Here is a 9,108-nt window from a genome sequence, read left to right as displayed (position 1 = left end):
CTCCCCTTGAGTGTGTGTAACTCGATGTTCCCTCATCCTGTCACCTCCCTTTCACAGCGTGACTGAAGAAGGCCTCTCCTCTCTCAGCTGCACCCACTTGAAGGAGCCAGAGGACTGTGGAGAGGAGGAAGAGGGTGCCTTTTTGGAGGTGCCCCCCCTAAACCTCCATCTTTCACAACCACACTTTTGGGGTGAACAGGGTGACTTTGTTGTGTCTATTCTTCTACAGAGATGGTGAAATACTTGGTCCACCCACCCACTAAAAGCCATAGTTCCCCTACTTTGCCTCCCCGCCCCCCAGCTCTATAGCAATAGCCCTCTTCCCCCTTCCCTCCTGGACCCAAAGTGTCTATCTGGGGACCCCTATCAAACCCCCACCCCAGGGATCCTCAGGTGACCTGCCTGCCTCTCCCCAAGGGACCCCCGTCAGCAACTCCCAACTCCTGTCCCTCTTCTAACAAGCAGAAATAATGACACTTAATTGTTTGTGGGGGTGCTTAGAGATCCCCCAGATGAAAGGTTCTGAGTGCTGGGGCGGCTGACTCAACTCTCAGCCTGGGAAAGGAAATAAGACAACCCTTCCCACTCCACTCAGCAAGCTGGAGGAGGGGCTGAGGCAGAAACAGGGTCCAATTTTAACACGTTCCCTTTCCCCTCCCTCTCCTGGGCTAGAGACTTCCCTCCACCCCTCTGCCCCGCTCTGGGTTTGGAACAAAACCCTCAGGGCAGCAGAATGGGACTAGAATCAGTGGCCTGCCCTTGGCCTCAAGGCACCAAAGCTCAGCCTCGGGGCCTGGGAGAGGCCCCGCCCTCAGCTTCTGGTCCTCCCCATCCTCTAGCCTGGGGGGCCCACCCTGCCAAAGGAAGACCCCCTCCCGCCAACCCCTGGAATGCTTAGGTGACTAGAAGGGAGAGGATCGAGTCTTCTCCCCTCTTCTCTGCTGCACAGGGCCCCCATTGGGGGAGGGGCGTGTTGCCATGGACAGTCAGGGGCCCTAGTTGGAGCTCCAGCCACTCCCCAAGAATAGAGGGGCCCAGGAAGGAGGACTGCAGTATGAGGATCTGTAGCCCTGCCTCCCCATATCCTACCCATAGTGGCCTGCAGTTTGGGGAATCAGTCCAAGGCTGAAATGGGGTGAGCCTTCCTCAAATAAGCAGCAGAATGGAGGCCTCCTTTGTGGAGAGGAAGGAGCCCAGGGGTGTGGAGTAGCATCTCAGTGCAGAGAGCTGGGGATCTCTAAGCACTGGTCATTGAGGTGCCAGCCTTGAATGGGGGACAGGCAGGGCAGGGCAGAGGACGCTTCCTGCTCCAAATTCTCTGTTGGCTGTGCTTTTTAATCCAATGCTTTTCAGAGTATATTCACTCACCCACAGAAATAGAGCCCTGTGCTTTAGGGGTGACTGTCATATGCCTTATTCTTAATAAAATATCTGAAAAATACATAAGCCAGACTTCTTCTCTGTGGGCACCCCATCCCACCCTGTTCCTACAGGTGTGGAGGAGATAGTGGTTTGGGAGTCAGCCAGTGGGGTGGATGAGTCTGGGAGCTGAGATTTGGGAATCCCCTCGGTAGATGTATATATTTTTTTAATATACATTTTTATTGATTTCAGAGAGGAAGGGGGAGAGAGAAAGACATCAATGATGAGAGAGAATCACCGATCGGCTGCCTCCTGCACACCCCAGGATTGAGCCCGCAACCCAGGCATGTGCCCTGACTGGGAATTGAACTGTGACCTCCTGGTTCATAGGTCGACGCTCAACCACTGAGCCAAGCTGGCCGGGCTCAGTAGGTATTTCTTACATAAGGCAGAGGGCAGTCATCTGAGTTGTCCCAATGCTCAGCTAGCCCTGTCCCTCTCTCCATGCCACCCCAATTCAAATGAATAAATGAGACCTTAGGTCAGAGGCTCCTGGCTAGGGCTGGGAAGGATGGATTGGAAGTGCTCTATGCCTGAAATTGACCATCGTCCTGGCCCAGAGGAAATCCTGGTATTCTGGCATCTTTGGCCATGCTGATCCCCTTCCCTGACACCATCCCCACCTAATCCAGCTGCAAGAATAGGGAAGAGCCCTATTCTTATCCTCCACTCATGACGGTTATCCTGGGACTGCAGTTTGACAGCTCAGCACACCCAACACCCACAAGAATTCAAGCCTGTACATTTCAGTGTAGGCCTGTTGTGGGTGGCTCTAGGACAGCGATTTTCAACCGCTGTGTCACAGCAGGCACACCGGTGGGCCGCAAGAATTTTTAAAACGTGCAATACCTGACTATTTAGCCGGGGGCACTGACCTCTTTTCCCTTAGATTGTCAAATTAAGGAGTGATAACATTTAAAAAATGACAACAGCCAACACAACAATAGCTATCCAATGTGAATGAATCAAAATTATAACTATTTTTGTCAAATCAGCAAAAAATATATCAGTTGGTGTGCTGCAGCATTTTAGTAATTTGTTTATGTGAGCTATGAGATGAAAAAGGTGGGAAATCGCTGCTCTAGGCGAAAGGACAGCAGCTCTGCATTCTAAGGCTGCAGGGGGCACCATAGTTCTGCCTGTGACCCTTCTGGACGCATTGCTTCCTTTTGGGTGCCTGCCCTTCTCCCATCTCAGTCTGTGTGTTGGGGGTGGGGAGGGCTGATCCCACACAGGTGACTGGAGTAAGGCAGGTCACAATGATTGGGTTGGAGAAGGGCAGTTGACTCCATCTGAGCCAATGAGCATTAATCTAAAATGGCAGAAGACCAGCCTGAAGGTCTGACAGACTGCCACAAGGATAGGGCTGCCTGAGGAGGAAGCTCCACCAAAGCAGCGGAATCAGCTGAGATGGAGACAATTCCTAAGAACTAAGCCACCTGGGTCCAGCTGTGCCTGCGGCCCATACACCCCTGCCCTTTTCAGTGACGTAGACAGACCAGTGAGCCCCTCCCCCACTTTTGTATTTAAGTGGTGAGCATTAATTTGTGAGTTTCCCCTACTTTTTATTTGAAACAATTTTAGACTTAGAGAAAATTTGCAATAATAATACAGAGGTATATATACCTCACACTTTCCCCTGATGTTAACATCTTACTTTATCATAGTACAATTATCAAAAACAAGAAGTGAACATTGGTACGTGATTATTAACTAAACCACAGACTTCATTTTAATCTCATCAGTTTCTCCCCTAGCATCCTCTTTCTGTTCTAGTATCCTATCCAGGATCCCATTGCATTTATTATTATTTTTTTTTTTTAGTCTCCTCCATTCTGTGACACACTTCTTTTTAATGTTTGTTTTTTAATTGATTTAAGAGAGGAAGGGAAAGGGAGAGAGAGTTAGAAACATCAATGATGAGAGAGAATCCTTGATCAGCTTCCTCTTGTGCACACCCACCCCCTCCACCCCCGATCAAGCCCACAAACCGGGCACCTGCCCTGACTAGGAATCGAATCAGCCCTACGGGCCGAGCTGTAACACATTTTTAAAGCCATTTTGAGTTGAGTTGTAGTGCCTTGCTAACCTCAAAAGCCTGGATGATGTCAAAAACAATCAGTGGAGGCAAATCAAGTGGATGCAACCAATAAAGTCCATTGAATAAAATATTCACAGAGCCCTGGGGAGGAACTTTCAGCTGCCACGACTAAGAAGTTCAACAGACACAACAGTATCTGAATTTGACTTCGTAGACATGGGGTGGCTTCCACATCTCTCCCCATGACACTTCTCCAGGGAAGCTGGCATAGAGAAAAGGCAAGTGACTTGCTCAAGGTCACATAGTGAAGAAGTCAGGGATGGAGCTAGACTTGAAGTCACATACATAACCAGTGTATCAACGTGGAGCAGGCAGGCAGGCCCAGGCTGTCCCATCTCAGTTCCTTGCTAGCCTCTGAGGATCAGTTTGAACCCAGGATGGGCCGGGAACAGACCTGCGGCAAGCCCAGGAAGTGTGGCCGGGCCTCTACTTGTCCCTGGCCTTGTATCTCCTGAGGCAGCTAGGATAGGGAAGGCCCAGCCGTGGATAAACATCTGCCCAGGATTCTGGGTTCTCATGTACAATTCAAGAAAAAGGAGAGCAGACAGGGAAGGAGAGAAGGGCTTGGACTTAGGGTACCCCCACATATTCCTGGGAGTGCTCTGCTGAGCCCAGCCAGAATCACAGTGTGGGGTGAAGATGTGCAATGTCAACATCAAATAACTCAGAGATCATCTGTACAACCCCCTCATTTTATAGATCGGGAGGCTGAGGCTGAGGGCATCTTGCTGATTGTCATCCCTTCCCTCCTGGCAGTTCTGCCCACACAGGTTTGGGGTTGAGGGAGGTGGAACATTTCTATTATGGGTCCTTAGAGGAAGGCCAGTGAGGTAGGGGTTCCCTCCTGCTATCCAGGGGGTGGGGAATTCTGAAAAGGAGGGGAAGAATAGGAATGCCTGGCTGAGTGGGTATATCTATCATAACAATAATTAGAGATGTGGGAGGCTTTAAGCAGGCTAATTACGTAGGCTAGGTCTCAGCCTTGATAAAGCTCCCTGTGTACTCACTTGACATCTTTACCCAGGGGCCCTGTAGATGGGGAAACTGAGGTGCTCAGGGTACCACCCAGGCAGCCCTGCAGATGGGGACTATATAACAGCCTGCTAGGGAAGGGGAAGAGGACCCATGGAAGTCACATTACGGGCTCTAAGGCCTCTGGGACTGCTTAGTCACCGGCACCCATGCTGACCATAGGCATTCCCAGCCCCTGAGCAGAAGGAGGACGAGGAGCAAGGCCAGTACCTTTCAAGGGTTCAGCCGGTGGGTCTCAGCCAGGCATTGTGAAAATGCTCTGGAGCTTAGGGCACAAAGGTCAAAGCATACAGCACACGAAGGGGATATCTGCAAGGAAGGCCCGGATATTATAAATAATGATGGGGCTCAAAGGTGAAAGGCTGGGCTGCTAGAAACTCTCCCCCCTTAGCATCTTGTGGAGCCCTCAAAAAGACTGCTTGGCACTCCCTACACCTGGGCCATCCATTCGACAAACAAATGCATTAAACACCTACAATACATCAGTCTCTGCAAAGATAATGGGAATACCCCGATAAATAAGGTATGGTCCTTTTCTTCAAGTCACCCAATCTATCAGCCGGACTCCTCACTTGAGAACCAGACATCCCAGTTTGGTCAAGAAGTCTTGGTTTATGCCCATTGAACCAATGTCATTATTAATAGTGTCCACTCTGGCTCTCAAACGTGTCCTAGTTTAGCCCTAGCCAGTTTGACTCAGTGGATAGAGTGTCGGCCTGCAGATCAAAAGGAAAAATGAGAGCAGACAGGGAAAGGAGAGAAGGGCTTGGACTTAGGGTCCCCCCACATATTCCTGGGGATGCTCTGCTGAGCCCAGCTAGAATCACAGTGTGGGGTGAGGATGTGCAATGTCAACATCAAATAACTCAGAGATCATCTCTATTTTTTAATTGATTTAAGAGAGGAAGGGAAAGGGAGAGAGAGATAGAAACATCAATGAGAGAGAATCCTTGATCAGCTTCCTCTTGCACACACCCACCCACTCCCTCCACCCCCGGTCAAGCCCACAAACCGAGCACCTACCCCGACTAGGAATCGAATCAGCCCTACCGGCCGAACTGTAACACATTTTTAAAGCCATTTTGAGTTGAGTTGTAGAGCCTTGCTAACCTCAAAAGTCTGGATGATGTCAAAAACAATCAGTGGAGGGAATACACCGATAAATAAGGTATGGTCCTTTTCTTCAAGTCACCCAGTCTATCAGCCGGACTCCTCACTTGAAGAGTTGATGATCTCTGGCCCTGGTTGGGGTGCAGGCAGGAGTCAACCAATCTATGTGTCTCTCTCACATCGATGTTTCTCTCTGCGTCTCTCCCCGTCCCTTCCACTCTCTCTAAAAAATCAATGGAAAAATATTCTCAGGTGAGGATTAACAAAAAAATAAAAATAAAAAGTGAATTTTTTAAAAAAGTTAAAATAAAAGTGTCCTAGTTTAGACGATAAATTACATGGTCACCTTAACCATAGCACAATATATAGGCAATGGTAGAAATGGGGGAAATGGTGGGAGCAGTTATTGTTAACACTATGATGGAACGACATTGATGGAGGAAGCTTGAAAGCAAGAAACAATCTGTTTAATATGTGATCAGGGGTCCGACCATCTGAGCATAGAGAAAGTGGTAAGAGGATGACTTAAAAAAAATTTGATTGATTTTATTTACTTTTATATATTATTATTATTTTTTAATATATTTTATTGATTTTTTACAGAGAGGAAGGGAGAGGGATAGAGAGTTGGAAACATAGATGAGAGAGAAACATCGATCAGCTGCCTCCTGCACACCCCCTACTGGGGATGTGCCCGCAACCAAGGTACATGCCCTTGACCAGAATCGAACCTGGGATCCTTGAGTCTGCAGGCCGACGCTCTATCCACTGAGCCAAACCGGCCAGGGTATTTATTATTATTTTATTTTATTTATTTTAAATTATTTTTAGAGAAGGAGGAAGGGAAACAAACATCATTCTGTTGTTCTATTATTTATGCATTTATTGGTTGATTCTTGTATGTGCCCTGACCAGGGATCAAACTTGCAACCTTGGCATATTGGACAATGCTTTAACCAGCTGAACTACCTAGCCAGAGCCACCCTGATTTTTTTATTTTATTATTATTATTTTTTTTAATCCTCACCTGAGGATATTTTTCCATTGATTTTTAGAGAGAGAGTGGAAGAGAGAGGGAAAGACAGAGAGAAATATCGATGTGAGAGAAACACATCAATTGGTTGCCTCCTGCATGAGCCTTGACCAGGGCCCAGGCTGAGGAGGAACCTGCAACCGAGGTATGTGTCCGCAGGCCGATGCACCATCTACTGAGCAAAACTGGCTAGGGTGCTGATTTTTTTTAATTTAACAATATATTATGGAAATTGTTGCATATCAGTACACAAAAAGCTTTTTCATTCCATTTTATGGCTAGATAATATTCCATTGTATGGTTATGCCATAATTCTTTAACCAGTTTCTTGTATTTTAAAAAAAACATGCTGCCAAAACCGGTTTGGCTCAGTGGATAGAGCGTCGGCCTGCGGACTGAAGGGTCCCAGGTTCGATACCGGTCAAGGGCACGTAACTTGGTTGCGGGCACATCCCCAGTGGGAGGTGTGCAGGAGGCAGCTGATCGATGTTTCTCTCTCATCGATGTTTCTGACTCTCTATCCCTCTTCCTTCCTCTCTGTAAAATATCAATAAAATATATTTTTTAAAAAAAACAAAAAACAAAAAAAACATGCTTTTGATTTTACAGAAAGAGAGGAAGGGAGAGGGAAAGAGAGAAACATGGATGAGAGAGAAACCTCGAATAAATGCTTCCTGCATACTCCCAGGAATCAAATCAGCAACCTCTTCATGCATGGGACAGATGCTCAACAAACTGAGCCACATCGGCCAGGGCTTAACCAGTTTCTGGACTGATGGGTACTTGGTTTGTATTTAGGAAACTCAAGGAGCTTGGAGAATTGTACCCCAGTGTAGCTAAAGTTGGAAGCCTCCTTCATGTTGGTAACATTACTCATAACCAGAAGCACAGCTCAGTTTTAACACTGGGGTCAGCGAGCTTGGGGATGGGGAGACAGATACACATGCATAATGCACAAACAAGTGGAACAACAAATCAAAACATTTTTTCTCTCTCCCTCTAAAATCAATGAATTAAATTTTTTTCCAAATTAGGGCGAAGAAGAGAAAAAAGGGCTTCTGTTGTGAGTGACACACGTAGAGCAGCCTGACTGCTCTACGTGCAGAATTGACATCCAGATATTTCGGAAGCATAATTTTTTGGTACTTGGGAAGCTGGTGATCGTTGGTCCTGGCGCCTGCAAAAATAAATAAGTAAATAAAATAAAATTAGGGTGAAGAATAGCAGGTATACTATATTACCATTGTGTAACTCAGGGATACACACACACACACACACACACACACACACGCATACTCTTTTATATGCAAAGAACATCTCTGGAAGAATATTAAAAATTTGATAACCTTGGTGATCTGGGAAGGGAAATTAGGTGTCTGGGGCAGGTGAGAAATTGTACTGTATAATCTTTTATACTTAATGAAGTTTCAACCATGTGAATTTATTACCTATTCAAAATGACAAGCAAAATTTAAAAAAGTTAAAAAAAATAACTGAGTCAATAAGTTTCCAGAGTCCCTCCTTCTGTGTCTGCCCATGTGGTTCCACTGATTTGCTCAACAGAATCCTTTTCACCCTTCAAAGCTCAGTTCGGAGCAGCCTCTTCCAAGAAGCCCTCCCTGATAGCCTCCTCTGCACATTCAGAATAGCCTTCTCTAAAGGCCTTTATTCTGCAGCCTTGAACATAAAGTTGCTGTGCACATCTCACTTTATCCACCAGACTGAAACTTTTCCTGGCAGGAACTGGGTCTAGTTCATCTCTGATCTTCCTGTAGCACTGAGCTATTGCAAGTGCTACCACCATCTCTTCCCAAAGCTTAGTGAGGCTAGACAGCTGGGTATTTTTATTTGACAGAGGAATCACCTGAGTTTCACTGGAGTGAAAGTCAAGAGACTTGCTTAAGGTTACAAAAAGAGAAAAGGTAGTGGTTGCAGGTAGTGGTTCCAATCAAATCCAGTGTTAGGTTCATGCACTACCTTTGCTGCCTGCCTTCTATGTACATCCAGTAGTCTGGTCTTGCTTTTATTTCCAGCTTTCTTGTGCAATAGTCCTAACTCATCTCACACTAGTCTAGCTCAGTCCCTCTTACCCTCACCCTCTCCCAGCAGCCAGAGCATTGCTCTGTTCTCTTCCTCCTGCTTAAATGTTCAAAGCCTTTCACTGGCTCCCCTTCCCACCACATGTACTCCAAAAAGTCCACTTTCCTCTGCAATTTTTTTTGATTTCAGAGAGGAAGGGAGAGGGAGAGAGAGATAGAAACATCAATGAGGAGAGAGAATCACTGATCGGCTGCCTCCTGCACGCCCCATACTGGGGATGGAGCCTGCAACCCAGGCATGTGCTCTTGACCAGAATCAAATCTGGGACCCTTCAGTCCGCAGGAGGACACTCTATCTACTGAGCCAAGCC

Source organism: Plecotus auritus, assembly GCF_963455305.1.
Source record: "Plecotus auritus genome assembly, chromosome: 7".
NCBI lineage: Eukaryota > Metazoa > Chordata > Mammalia > Chiroptera > Vespertilionidae > Plecotus > Plecotus auritus.
This window is presented reverse-complemented; position numbering follows the sequence as displayed.